Below are 16224 nucleotides of genomic sequence, written 5' to 3' on the forward strand. Positions count from 1 at the left end.
TCCAATTTCTTTCCGTCCCAACCTCCGTCTTGGAAATTTGTCCAAGACAGAAATCCATCCTGAGACGGAAGGTCTTGCACTCATGCTAAGCATAGAAATTATTAAGAAATAATAATTTTTTTCTTGAGGAGTTCAAAAATATAATAGTATGCGACAAGGGTTAAACTTGATCTGAAAAATTAAATATTAAATTAAATACAACATAATAAAAGTATGAATCAATAATTGCTGAAAGAAAATCAGTGGGAACCTTTTTCATCAACTTGAAATAAAACAAGTATTAAAATAATGAAAATAAATAAATAACAGCACAGAAAAACATGAGCATAAAATTTACATACTTTATGTTAGAAAAAAATAACTTTAAAAAATGTACAACAAAAACCTAACTTCCTTGTTTAATATTATATAAAACAAATGTGAAAATCAACAGAACAGAAAGCTGCTTCTGCTTCTCTTTTCATCTGAAAGATAAATTCAACGTAAATTACGACGTTTGATTTCATAAACTGAAATTAAGAAAATTATTTTTATACATAGGGAAATACAGAAACTGAAAGAGTTGTAAAACTTGAAGAAAAAGGCAAAAAAATTCTAAATAATGATTATTTTTTAAAAAATCAATAATAATAATTAAAGAATGTAATGATAAATAAGTTTTCAATTGTAACAAGAACAAATGTCAATACAAAAATAATATAGTCATTGGAAGTTATTCATTGCAAAAAATAACATCTATGAAATATATATTTAGTAATCATGTTCATACACAATTTAGGCAAGTTAAAGGTAAATTGGCAGTAAAAATATGAAAACTACATAAATAATGATTGCAATAAAAATACATAAATAAAAATAAAAGATAAAATGCATCAATAATAAACTTGAACAAACAAAAAAGTTCCCCAATATCCTTAAATGTGTAGAAATTGAAGAATGAATATCATACTATTAGTCCAAGCCAGAGAGCTATCAGAAATTTCACAGCCTGAACCCACGCTCATCTCTAGTGCACACGCCTCTGGAAATATCGGTTTAGTAAACAGAAATATATACATACACATTTGACGAGTTATGATCTTACCATTTATAACTAGCTTAAAGGATAAAAATGAGATCAAATATAGCTGAGTCAAAGGAAACTACAGTACAAAGGAACCTTACACTAAGCATCATGGGTTTGTGTTAACAACTGTTTAAACCTCTTTTCCTCAGGTTGAGTTCTCTCAAGTTTCCCATTTCACGTGCGTAATATCTCAAAAAGTTTTATATATTTCCGTAAAACTTTTAATACACGTTTGTCTGATAAGATACGATAAATAAATACCTTTACATGTTTGTCTGGTTTATTTTTATGATCTGAACCTAAATTTATTTAATTTTAAAAATTATTTATTTTTTTTCTTTAAATATTAACTTGCATTTTTAGTTAAAATTTAGGTTTAGATCATAAATCAGACAAACTTCCATGGAAAGTTTAACAGAAATACATAAGAAACTTAATGATATATCACGCACACAAAACGAGAAACCGGCACCTGAGAAAAAGAGGCTTAAACAGCTGCTGTAAACATAAATCTCTATGGGTAAAGTTTATTCATTTTTGCGATAGCTTGAAAAGTTTTTGCGTATGGTAATAAATAAAGTATCAAATTGTTCAGAATTAAATAATGCATAACATAACATAACATATTTTTCCAGAAAGTCTAAAATTTTGAAGGTGAAGGGTCCTTAGACCCCTTAAGAGCAAACATAGTTTTCATTTAAGCTTTTAAAGTTTGCGAGGGTAATAAAACGCAAATGACAAAAAAAAAAAAAAAAAAAAAACACGAAAGGATGACCGAAAATTGCAAGAAAAAAGGTTAAATTTTTAATTAGATACGATTATTTCAAAAATTCGAGGGGAATAGCGAGCAACTCTGTGGTCTGCAATGCAATGAGTTGGAAATAGCAGAGCGATAACTAAAAAAAGTCAAACAGTGCGAGTCTAAAAGCCACTCCTTCAAAAGCAGGTTGCAAACAAAATAAGCCCATGGCAGAAAATCGAGAGAACGTCGTTGTAAATTCGTTGTTATGGAATGGTCCAGTAATTAAAGCATATTTTTCAAACACTCAATTTTTCTTTTTTAAGTAAAAACTGAGAGAAAGTCATCCAATTTCTTTCCGTCCCAACCTCCGTCTTGGAAATTTGTGCAAAACAGAAATCCATCCTGAGAGGGAAGGTCTTGCACACATGTTAAGCATAGAAATTACTAAGAAATAATAATTTTTTTCTTAAGGAGTTCAAAAATATAATAGTATGCAACAAGGGTTAAACTTGATCTGAATAATTCAATATTAAATTAAATACAACACATTAAATGTATGAATCAATAATTGCTGAAAGAAAATCAATAGGAACCTTTTTCATCAACTTGAAATAAAATAAGCATTAAAATAATCAAAAATAAATAAATAAATAAATACCAGCACAAAAACCATGAGCATAAAATTTACATACTTTATGTTAGAAAAAAATAATTTTAAAAATTAAAAAAACCTAACTTTCTTATTTAGTATTATGTATAACAAATGTGAAAATCAGCAGAACAAAAACAACGTTTAGCTATTTGTTAAAAAAACATATATAAATGATAAATTATGATATTGAACAATTGCATCATCTAAATCAGGGCTCTCCAAACTATGGCCAGCAGGCCGAATCCGGCCCGCAAACAGTTTTTGTCCGGTCCGCGGGAAGCTTACAAACTTTTCTCTATTTTTCGGAACAGAGACAGTCTTGTTGGGAATATAATTGATACATTATTTTTAATTACAAATAGTTATTTTAAAATCTTTTTACTGATAATTTTTATCATTTTTTAATCATTTTTTTACCATTAACTACAAATGCAGCATCCATCTTTCTTTTGCTCTTTCTGAAAACAAATCTCTTTTCTCTGCGCTACATACTACCGTTAGTTCCCTGGCATTGAGCATTTCTTGGCCCCAGGGAAAGCATGTGCCAGGCTGATACCAGATTTAAATGTTTATTGCCAAACTCTAATGCTAGATTCTGAATTTTGTGAAAAAACTTGATAACAGAAATTGAAAGTTTCCCACAAATAGCATTTAAAGCAGAAAATCAACCATTGTAGATTTATCTCTTCGTTTTTCATTTTCATAATTTTGTTCTTTCATGCATGCGCGTCTTTTTATTTAGCTTAGAAATATGGGAAAGTGTATTCTCAATCCCTTAAAAAATTTATCTAGAAGAAAGGATGGTTTTTGCTCAGGTTGGCTTTTTTTTCTAAATTTTTATGTCAATCCTGGCATAGATATGTAGATTGCAGCTTTACATGCTTCATGAAATGTGCAGCAATCGTGAACAGTATCTTTTATCTTTATAGTGTAGTTTAGCATTACAATGACTTTGTTCAAAAAAAATGGAAAGTTGTTTATAGTGCTGTACTTTGAATAGACAGCGGACACACATTATTTTATGATCGATAACAATAATAAAGCAGTGTTTTATTTGCAAAGAGCTTATTGTCATGAAAGAATTTAATGTCCGTAGACATTAGGATACAAAAATGATGCAAATTTTACAATTTAACTTCCAAACTACTAGAGGATTAAATTGCTTCTTTGAAAAATTCTCTTTCAACTCAGAAACAAATCTTTACGAAGCCGGTAAAAACCAGTTTCAAAGTCAGCCATATTCTGGCTAAAGCTGGTAAACCTTTTACAAACGGTCAATTGGTGAAAGATTGCATCTTGGTGACTGGTTGTGAACAGATGTTTTCAAAATTGAAGTATATTAAATCTAGGTATAGATTGCTTTTTCATACGAACATTTAAAATCCCTCTTAATGATCGGAACTACGAAATTTGTCTCAGAATCAAGGTGGCGACAGGAATGGCGAAAAAAAGTTCCCTGACTTTTCCCTGATTAAGTTCACTGAATTACCCTGATTTACATGTTACCATAGATAATGGTTTTCTTCCTTTACCCTACCCGAAAACCATTGCATATTAAATGAAATGCAGTGTTTAAAACATTTTAAGCTATTAATTAAAAAAATATATTTTGAAAATAAGCTTCTTTTTTTTAGTAAAAATAGTATATTAAATTATCTACGGAGAAATATTATAGGAAATCTAAAACAAATACTTTACTTCTAGTAACCTGTTAACATAAGAATTCTAAGAAAATATTAAAACCACTCTTAAAGACATATCTAATCATGATAAAACTGAAAGGAAATAATTTTGAACTGAATTTTCAAGCAGCATAATTGTTGCTGCGATAATAACAAGTAATTGTGAAAGTATAGAAGTAATGCATTACTTTGTACTATTTTACTTACATAAATAATGAACATATTTATGTAAATCAAATTGGAAGCTTTAAACAACCAGTCATATTGAGCTACTCTCTAATCAAGAACTTAGGTTTTAATGAAGGAATACTGCATTTTAACTAGTAAAAAATAGTAAAAATATTTACTTATGTACACAATTCAATTTCAAATGATCTTATTATTAGTCAAAAAATCTTTTGTAACAAACAACATTGAAATGTAAAAAAACAATAATTCATTTCAAAATTTATACAGGGCTCCCAACACATTTTAGCCATAGAAAAGGGTAAAAGAGGACCACTTTGAATCAAAAAGGGGACCAAAGAGGACCAGTTAGGATTAAAAAGAGGACCTTGGGAGGACCATTCATAGTTAAACCCAGGGTAGCACCAAACGGCAAATTAGCTGTCTGGCAATAAATACGTGAAGATAATTCGTTAATTAACCAAAATAATGATTTTTAATGATAAATCCTTATCACCTTCTGTACATCTGAACTTCTTATCCATTGAATTATATTATTCACACAAACATTTGGATGGGGGGGGGGGGGAATGACAAGCAAGCATGTGACTGACCATCTTACAGAGTAACTTTAATTGTAAAATAAATTTTCTACTACTTAACAGGTAAAAACTGGCTAGTTAAAAATAATCACCCAAGTGACCGATCAATCAGTGCATACCTAATAAAGATCTTTTAGATACAGTTATTACAGTAAACACCTTAGTACATAGTAGTTTACAAAAATTTTTACATAACCAGTTTAAAGAGAATTCATTTTGATATAAGGTACCACAAGACAAGAAGATATAGTTTGGAGGCCAGGAGGTCCCACTCCCCCCCCCCCCACAGCCCTTGGTTTTTACACATATTTCCAGCCAAAATATGGTAAGTTTATATACATATGAGAGTTTATGACCAAACACCAAAGCAGGAGGTAATTTCTGGCTACGCTACTAACTGACTAAGTTCAAAAATATTAGAGGTTTGCAAATCATTTATTAGTATGCTAAGTTTCCAAATCATTTCTTCATATGTATGTATTATTTGTTCGGGCACCAAAAAAATATTGTAACTGTCTTCAAGTACATATAAAAATTAGTGAGAAAGAAAATTTTTTTATTAAAGTCACCATACCCAAAAATATACAAATGCTGCTTAAGCGATAAATACACTGAATGTAAATTTGAGCCTGCTTTTACTGGATAACTTAGTGTAATAAATAAATGTGTAAGTTTAGATTCATAGAGCTATATTTTCAAATTGAAAATACTCATTATGAGTACTTAAAAAAATGAGGATACAAAATTTTTTAGTTTTTAAAAATAAAATTAAATAAAAAAATTTGAGGTAGCACATGTTAAAACAGCTTCCAATTTTAAAAAATATTAAAATAATAACAAGATACAAAAGGATTGAAATCTTGCACAAGAGAATCAAATTTTCGCGAAGTATGTTCACTGTTGGCATAATTTCCAAAAAAAAAAAAAAAAGAATATTCTCTAAAACTAAACATGACTAAAATTGAACAAAAATATGCTAGTCTAGGATAGCATATGTGATAATAACATTCGATTGCGCAAAATATCAAAATATGTACAAGATGCAAAAAGATTGAAATCTGAAAGACAAGAAGCAATTCCTCGCGAAGTTCCAATAAGTGCAATGCTGCAATGGTTCCAAAAATAAGAAAGTTTATTATCTATTAAAATTAAACAAAAAATAAACTATTCTATGATGGCGTATGTCAAAATAACTTCCGATTGCCAAAAATATCATAACATTAACAAGATGCAAAAAGATCGCGAAGTGCGAGTAAGTTCAACGTTGCCATGGTTTCGAAAAAAAAAAGTAATTTATTACCTATTAAAATTAAACAAAAAATAAGCTAATCTATGGTGGCGTATGCCAAAATAACTCCCGATTGCCAAAAATATCAAAATATTAACAAGATGCAAAAAGATTGAAATCTCAAACACGACAAGCAATTTTCCGCGAAGTGCGAGTAAGTTCAATGTTGCCATGGTTTTGAAAAAAAAGTAGTCTCTTATCTATTAAAATTAAACAAAAAATAAGCTAATCTATGGTGGAGTGTGTCAAAATAACTTCTGATTGACAAAAATATCAAATTATTTACAAGATGCAAAAAGATTGAAATCTCAAACACGACAAGCACTTTTCGCGAAGTGCGAGAAAGTTCAATGTTGCTATGGTACCAAAAATATAAAAATTGTCTATTAAAATTAACCAAAAAATAAGCTAATCTAAGGAGGTGTTATGTCAAAATAACTTCCGCTTGCCAAAAATATCATAACATTAACAAGATGCAAAAAGATCGCGAAGTGCGAGTAAGTTCAATGTTGCCATGGTTTCGAAAAAAAAGTTTATTATCTAATGTAATTAAACATAAAATAAGCTAATCTAAGTTAATGGATGTTAAAGTAACTTCTGATTGTCAAAAACATCAAAATATTAACAAGATGCAAAAAGATTGAACTCGGAAACACAGGAAGTAATTTTTCGCGATGCTACATATCGAACACAAGTTCAGAAAATTGCTAGGGCTCGACCGATGGCATTTTTTGGCCGATGGGCCGATGCCGATTGTTGGCCGATTGTTCAAAGATGGCCGATGGCCGATTGTTTTCCTTCAAATGGCCGATTGCCGATGGCCGATGGCAAAAAAAAAAGAAAAAAAAATCTAACAGAAATAAATTGATAAGATTGTCAAGGATTTAAAGGATCATTGATTCATTTCACTTTACTTCCTTTCTAGGAATAAGGAATTGTAATCCCCCCCCCAAAAAAAAAATCAGATTTCGACCTAAATTTTTATTTTACTATCATCCAATTTAAACTTTACAAGTTTTTTCAGCGCATATGTACCTAAGAACATATAGATGACCGAAATATCCATTTTGAACGCCTCCTTAGTTAATTATCGCAAATTCTCTTGTGATGTCTTCATGCGCGTAAACTTACGTTACACAAAAACGTTATGAAATAGAAAGTTGAAAACTCATACGTAAGTAGTATGATCTAAAAGTTCGAGGACAAGTTGTATAAAAATATCGTGAATAGTTCACATTACCGAAGTACATCTACAGTGGCTCCCAAAAGTGTTCGTACACTTTGAAATTTTGTAGTAAAACCAAAGTAACGCAAAACTGAATTCGAATATGAAGACCATTTTTTTTTACACTATTCCTATGCCATTCTGAATAAAACCCAGTAGTTTTTCTCAAAATATTGCCAAATTTCATTTTTGAAATTTGTCAAAAAACGATGAGACAGAGAAAAAACACTGAAATATTTTCGAATAAATTCATGATTAAAATTATTATATGTGGTTTTTTTTATTGTTTTTACATTGTAATGACACTGTAAAGTCATTTGCCTTTAATTTTCTGTTTATTTATTCCCTAAGCTTCTGCTTATTATTTTTAAATGGCAGGTATGCGCAGAAAACAACAAACACGATTCGAAATTTGATTTTTTTCCCTCACAGTAGCCATAAATTGGTTTGAAATGTCTCGAAATTAGTTAATTTATACCATTCTATAGTGAAGTGCTTGATAAAATGCTTTAAAGACAAGAATCGGATCGAAAACAAGGTAACAAAAGGTCAACTGGCAAAGTTAACAGCGTGATCGGAGGTTTACAGTTAAAAAAAATTATGAAAAATACACATTTGAGCGCTGAAAAAGTTTCTACAGAATGAAATGAAACATTTTACGTTTAATTTTCACCTAAAATTGTTCGCCAAGTTCTCTGATTAGCTGGATTAAAGGGGACCCCTTCCCGCAGAAAATTTCTTGTTCGCGCGAAAAGCAGTAAACTTACGCTTTCCGTCGTAAAATAAATGATAAATAAGCTCAAAACGTTTTGAAACAACGTCTTACTTATTGATAAAAATAAATTCAATATTTTGGGTTAAAATAGTGCATAATTGTCAACAGAAGAAAAAATGAGGAATTTAATCTTAAGAGCTTAACTGGATCAGTTAATCAGGACGGTGAAGGTGTTTTTTGTGTGAGGGTGCATAATAGCATCAGGACTTGGAAATTTGGAATTTTTTGATGAAATAATGAATCATGCTGTTCACTTAAATATTTCAAAAACCAATTTTAAACTATTAGCCCAAAATTTGGTAATCAGAAACAACTTTGTTTTTTATCAAGTTAACGATAAGAAGCACACGTTCGAGTTTGGTGCCTCAAAATTTGTCCTTAAGCATAGAAATTTCTCCTCAATCGCCAGATTTAAACTTAATGGAACATATTTGGAGATATCTGGTGGTTAGATTACGAAAATACATCATTGAAACGAAAAACGAACTAGAAACAGTAAGACTCGTAGTGCGGCTGAACATTTACTCAGAAATTGCACAAAAAAGGACAGAAAAAACAATGAAATCTCTTCTCAGACGTTTAAAAGCTGTTATTGTTACTGCATGATATTCTACTAATAAAAAGTTAGATTATTTAATAATTTTTTGTTATTTTTTCCGAAGTGTACGAAGACTTCTGTAAAATAAAATTTCCGGCACTTTTTGGTTTTTGATTTTTAAAAAATTAAGTTTTCATGTTTTATTAAAAATTTTCGTGCAGTTTTGTTAAAAATAGATCATAGATCTTATAATCAAATACCTATTCCGAAATATTAATTCTAACCAATGCCATAGGGGCTTATTTCATTGAAAGTCGTGGGTGTACGAACACTTTTGGGAGCCACTGTATCTACAAAATAGTCACCTTGAACGATTATACACTTCTGCCAACGTTCGTATAGCTTTTAGAAGGGCTCCTGGACATTTGTCGCAACCTCCTGTAAGGCCTCTTGCGCTGCTGCTTCAACTTCATCGTGGGGAAGAAGGCGACTTTCTTGTTGAGGATGCACGGTTCGATTGGTCAATACTCTTATATGATAAGGAAATAACATAACATTTCGTCGGACTTAGCTCCGTGTGATGTTTACCTGTTCCCAGCAAAAAAAAAAAAAAAACATTTACATGGACACCGCTTTCTTCCGTCAGGAGAAGATAAAGCTGCATCACAGAAGGTAGCAAAAAATGGCTTCCAGGAGTGTTTCCAAAAGTTATATGAACACTGGCAGAAGTACATAGTCCCTCAAAATGACCTTTTGAAGGTGGATGTGCTTCGGTAATGTGAACTATTCTGGGTAAGGATTTATACAACTTGTTCCCCGAACTTTTGGATCGTACTACGTACAATCTGTATAGGGTGCACTGTTAAAAAAAAACCTGAAAGTTCAGGTAGTTTTCTGACTGATTTTAACAGAATATTTCCGTAATAGCTTCAAAACGTATTTTTTCCTTACAAAAATGGAAATATCACGAAAAAGAATAACGAAAACAGAATTTTTCCATTTTTAGGGTTGCCGCTGTGTTGTACTTTGTTAGTATTGTGATTAGCCTTCAAGTTATGATAAACGTCACTTTTTGATTATGCTTATTAAATCGCACTGTTACATGTTATTAATTAAAAGCTTATTTAGAATAACATCTCACATGTCGCAGACAAAATAGAAAGCTTGCTATTTCCTGTCTGGAGAGTAATATATTCGTATGTCGAAATTGTTTTTACGCCTTTGGACTTTGTAGGTTTGGAAAAAATGTTCGCGCCATTTTCAGACAGGCCAGATGTGTTTTGATCCCCCTGGTGATTTGTTGTGGATTTTACTGAGTCAGTATTAGAATATTATTGCGGTGTATTATTTTGCTCAATACTTCGAACAATACTATTCGTTAGTCATATTGTGTGTTCTAGCGGTGAGAAAAGTTTTAGGATCTCTTGTTATCCATTTAAAATAAAGGCTATTTATTGGATTACTTGTATCCAGTTGCAATTTAGATACTTAAATTTAGCATCGCTGGTCACATGTAAGTATTGATCTTTGTACATGTTAATATACAAATGTATTTTTCTTGTTAATATGCATTTGATAGAATTCCGATGGTAGCTGATTTAGAATTTATAGAACTATTATAAAGTTATTGTTTTTGCTCTAACGCATTGTATTCTTTTGAAAGTCATTAAAACATAAAACATTAAGTGCCAACATTTCGTATCAACCGGAGATTATCGTGGTGTGCGAGCAAGACAGAAAAAATCACTCAATTTTTTTTTTTTGACTGATTGAAAGTAAACATTTTAAATCTCTAAATAAAACTATTTCTTGCTGTTATATTTTTTGCGAAAAGGCATAGTAGATTGTTAATCTTTGAAAATACGATTAAAATTTTGACAAGAATAAGTTTTCTTGACTACTTAAAATCTGGAAACATTCATTACTCCTTTCGGGATTTCATTTATAATAATAAATATAAATTACTTAATTTATTTTATTAGGATATCATCCAACCACTTATTTGAGATTATTGCAAGTTTCTTGTAAAAACATTTCGGGTAAAACGAACTGATTGATATGTTTAGCCTAAATATAATGCTTATGCACTAAAAATCTATGTTGCTATTCCAATGAGTGGAAAATGCGGAAATCACCGGGGGGGGGGGGGGGGGGGGGGTATACATCATCTGAGCCAAAAATTCTTCACGTGTATGTCAATGATTCTGCTTTTAAACACAGTAAATTGGTATACTCTCCAATCAGGTATATTATTCCATGATAAAGTCAACTGGTTTTTAGTGGTATTTTATTTGACTCATTCTTCAAATAAAAATATTCTATGTTTCATATATGCTTTTCCATGCCACCCCAGACAATGTACGACGAAGAGAATATCGAACAGTATCAGCAGGGACAATTGGTGTCATATTCAAATCCATCAATTTTTCTGCTAGTACTATTTGATTGATTTGATTCATCTGAAGGTGTATGGTAGGTAAGTTATCAAGCAAAATTTTCACTTAAAATATATTTTAGTAATAAATACAAATTAAAATAATAATAGTTTTTGAATGGTTATCTATTTTTCTATTATACATATATAATTTTAAAGATAGAATAAAAAAACGTGAATGAAATTTCAGTAAAATATGTGAAAATGAAAAACGAAAAAATAGCGCAACGAAAAATCAAGAACCGAAAGTTCTGTAAAGACACAGAAAATTTAAAAACGGAAAAAGAGATGAACGGAAAATTTAAAAACGGAAAAATAGATCAACGGAAAGAAGAGAAATGGAATTTTCGTTAAATCACGGAAAATTTATAAATGGATGAACAGAACTAAACGGAGAAATGAGAGATGGAACTTCTGTTAAGTCACGGAAAATAATTTAACGGAAACGTAATATTTACGGCAACTTTGCTGCCGGTACTTTATCCGTTATTTTCAGGAAATTTTTTTAACAGTGTGTAGTAATGCTTCTACTTTTTTGTGTGCTGTATGATGGAAGACAAAGAACTACAGCCAAAAAAAAAAAAAAAAGGAAGAAAAACAAAGATACTGTTTAATAACCAATTGATTTTTTTTAATTGAACACATAACAAAGACTTCAGTAATATTGTATGATTTAAGTAAACTAAACATAGTTAAAAAACATTAAATTATGTTGTTTTATCATACAAAAAAAAAAGAATAAAACTATGAAACCGTCAACAAATTACGCAATTAAAGTGGAAAGATTGCACGTCGACATTTTTTAATCATCAAATTAAACAAAAAAGGTAACAGATAAATTAAAATATTAAATCATAATAGGAATATTTTTATACTTATTTAAAATTTATGAATAGAAAAGTTCGCATTTTTCATAAATGTATAACAATGACATAAGTTTTGCGGAAAAAAGAAATAGCCATGAAAAGAGCGAGGTTCTTAAAACGCAGCTACAATAAACAAACTCAATATTTACACCAAGTTAATAACTGAATACATATACTACTTGATCTGATGTTTGCACACGTAATATTGAGCAATTTTAATGTTTAATCTTTTATGCAGCACTACAAACAAATTCAATCTAAATTTTTCAATTTAACAATAATTTTCTGAAATTTAAAAAATGGTATAGTAGGAAATCCTTGAAACTTTTCTATAACATATTATTAAACGTATGATGAAAACGAAAATAACTTATTCCTTGATTTTATATAAAGACATAAAAATAGTTACTTACAACAGAAAAAAAAATCGATCGCTATTAATGATGCAAAAAAGATGGCGCATTACAAAATATAGATGAAATAAGTACAAGAAATACGCAAGATGGCATTTCTTGACCAAAATGAATAACCGCTAATTATTTAAGAAATGCTTGAAACGACGAGGATGGGTTAGGGGGGTCACCCTCTGTTTTTGGAGTAACTCACAACGTTAAACTTCGGCCGCAACTTCGACTTAATTTTTTTAGTACAGAACCGCTACCACCAACGTCTCGGAAGAGTTTCTGAATCTACTTCAGCACTTCCGAAGAAAAAATTCAAAAGTCCCTGTTTTCCGAGTTATGCCACCATTCAAAACGTCTTTAATCAATTTCTTACATGAATACTCTAAATTCTTCCTGAACAATAGATAAAGCTTGAAAAAAATCTCTAATTTTATGAATGGTGTTAGTTTTAAACAACTCAGAAGTACAACTAGAGTTTAATTTCAGAAATTGAGGGAGTGGGAGGAGGGGCACGCAAGTGTTCTCGGAAATACAAAAAATAGAGTTCAAAATAATCATAAATATTGAGCAGAAAAACCCTTTTAAAACTTGCACCCGAGTTTGTTTTGACGTGCAGTGGCGGATTTAAAATATAGCGAATGTTGCAATTGCGCGAGAGGTCCCATATACATAGGGGCACCGTAGGAGTTACAAAAATGCTTATGATAAATGTTTTACAACTTTTGTGATAGAGAAATAGGGCCCCAAACATGTAGCTCCGCCGAAGCGATACAGAAAAGACTGCATTACTGTGGTTCATATTACAAATATCGAAAAATTAAAAGTTACCGTCGGTTCAACGGGAATCTAACAAAATGAAACAAAACCGGTTTCTGCATCTCATATTTGTTTTCATAGTCTCCAGTTCTGCAATATATCACTAAATGATTGTCAGTCTGAGACGCTATATTAATTTTGCTTTGAAATAAGTAATTAATAGCCACAAAAAATCGGTTAATAAGCTTTTTAGTACACCCGATCGAAAACAAAAAGCGAAGTGCACAACTGGAACGTGCGCACATCCCACATGCTAAAATTTAGCCTTCTACAGCTTACCATTTTTAAGTTTTGACTTATGAGAGATACATACATACATCCAGCAGCAAGAAACAACGCAATAATTAATTTGTTTGGTACCTGAATGCAGTATTAAAAACTCTTTCAGGGGTGACTATAGAAATTCATACTGAAATTTAAGTAAACAATTTTGTTTGAAAATAATAATTCCCTTTACTCTGTATTAAAATGTAAAACAACAAAAGTCCTTTTTTTTTCAAAAACATCGGCCAATTCCATCGGCTTTTCGATGTTTTTAAGGCCGATGGGCCGATGTTTCCTGCAAGTTAGCATCGGCCGCCGATGCCGATGCCTAAATCGTTGAACCATCGGCGCCGATGCATCGTCCAGGCCGATGCATCGGTCGAGTCCTAAAAATTGCACTGATGAAACATTCTTGATTTTTTTCAAGTGCTTACGAACCCGTGAAAAATATCAGTAGCAAAATGCTTTGATTTCACGTTATAACTCTTCCCCCAAACTTCTCCATTTGCTAGATTTCCATGTTACAGCGGTGGGAGGAGGAGTAATGACGTCAATCTGAAGCGAAAAGCGAAATAATACCAGAAAGTCAAGTTCAATAGAAAAACGGCGCCGCGGCAGCGTGTTCGGGCTTAACATAAGTCAGCACACAGTATCTTTTAATGTAATGAAAATTTTTAAAATCTGATTTTTTAGTAAAAACAATACAAAAGCGGACTAAACGGACCAAAATGTTAAAAAGCGGTCTAAAGCGGACTTAACCCTAAAAAACGGACTTTGGCGGGAAAAGCGGACCATTTGGGAGCCCTGTTTATAGTATATAACTTGGTTTTAAAATAAAAGAATTTAAAAGTCAAAAAAAAAAAAAACCCTTTGTATAATCTAAAGCGACAGCGAATAATAAGATGGCAAAAAAAAAACTAAGTTGATTTTCTTTTAACATTCAATTTTAGCAATTAAATTGAAAATGTCAAGTAAAATACCTTTTAAGCTCTTAGCAGTATCAATTTAAAAAAGAAAAGTTTCTTGAAATTGTGATTACAGTAATCTAGCTAATTCAAGACAATGAGTAAAGGTAATGGAGCAAAGTCTTTAATGGCGGCTTCCTCTTTGCCTGAAGGGTCGTTTATTTTACATAGCATGGAACGCCGGGCAGAAAAATTCGAATTACGTAAAATAAACAATTTGATTGACACAGAAGCTTAGGAAGTTCATCCTGTGGTTAATAACATAAGATTCAATACATTGACCTTAAGGAAAAAAAATGCACAAACATGTGTCAGTGTATAATTGCAGCTCACTAATTTTACTTTTTTTAACAAATAATTGGGAGAAAATGCATAAGAAAAAGGGTGTTTAATTTTGCAAAGCAAAAAAAAAAAAAAAAAAAAAGAAAGAAAAATTTCTGCATTTGATCAATTTTCCATGAATTTTTATTATTTTTTCGAAATTCCCTGATATTTCCCTGATCAATAAAGTCCCCTGACTTTTCGATGATCTGTTGCCACCCTGAGAATGGACTGAAATTTTAAGTGGTAAACAAATGCGATCTTCTTTTTAACTTTTAAAAATATTTTAAAATCTTTACATGTGCTGTGTTCTTATTTATTTCCAAGTTTTTAATCATCATTAATTCAATAACATAAATTTGTAGTGCATTGCAATAATTTTATCTCGTATCACTCTCTTATTAGCCTTTTTTTTTTAAACTTCACTTTATTTTGTGATAAAAAATACTTTTTATAACAGTTTTTGTACTATTCTAAATTTTTCAAGACTCCCTATGGTTTTATTATTAGAAATTTAAGGGCACTTAAAATATAATTTCATTTAGCTAACAGCAAATATGCATAAAGAATTATAGCAACTTAGAAGCAAGCTCAGAAATTTTCAAAAACCACCACTGAGCGCTTTTAAAGAATATAATGATAAATAATTTAACAAGAAGAAATTTCAGTATAAAAAATATAGTCATTGGAAGCTATTCATTGCATAAAATAACATCTATGAAATGCATAATTTAGTAATCATGTTTAGCTAACAGCAAATATGTATAAAGAATTATAGCAACTTAGAAGCAAGCTCAGAAATTTTCAAAAATCACCACTGAGCGCTTTTAAAGAATATAATGATAAATAATTTAACAAGAAGAAATTTCAGTATAAAAAATATAGTCATTGGAAGCTATTCATTGCATAAAATAACATCTATGAAATGCATAATTTAGTAATCATGTTCGTAATACACAATTTAGGCAATTGGCAGCAAAAATGTTTAAACTACATGAATGATCTAAGTCAATAAGAATAATAATTAAAGAATATAATGATAAATAAGTTAACACAAGAAGAAATATCAGTATAAAAATATAGTCATTAGAAGCTATTCATTGCATAAAATAATATCTATGAAATGCATAATTTAGTAATCATGTTCATAATACACAATTTAGGCAAATTGGCAGTAAAAATGTTTAAACTACATAAATGAACTAAATCAATAAGAATAATAATTAAAGAATATAATGATAAATAAGTTAACAAGAAGAAATATCAGCATAAAAATATAGTCATTGGAAGCTATTCATTGCATAAAATAACATCTACGAAATGCATAATTTAGTAATCATGTTCATAATACACAATTTAGGCAAATTGGCAGTAAAAATATTTAAACTACATAGATAATGATAACAATGGAAATAAATG

Source organism: Uloborus diversus, chromosome 6 (genome assembly GCF_026930045.1).
Source record: "Uloborus diversus isolate 005 chromosome 6, Udiv.v.3.1, whole genome shotgun sequence".
NCBI lineage: Eukaryota > Metazoa > Arthropoda > Arachnida > Araneae > Uloboridae > Uloborus > Uloborus diversus.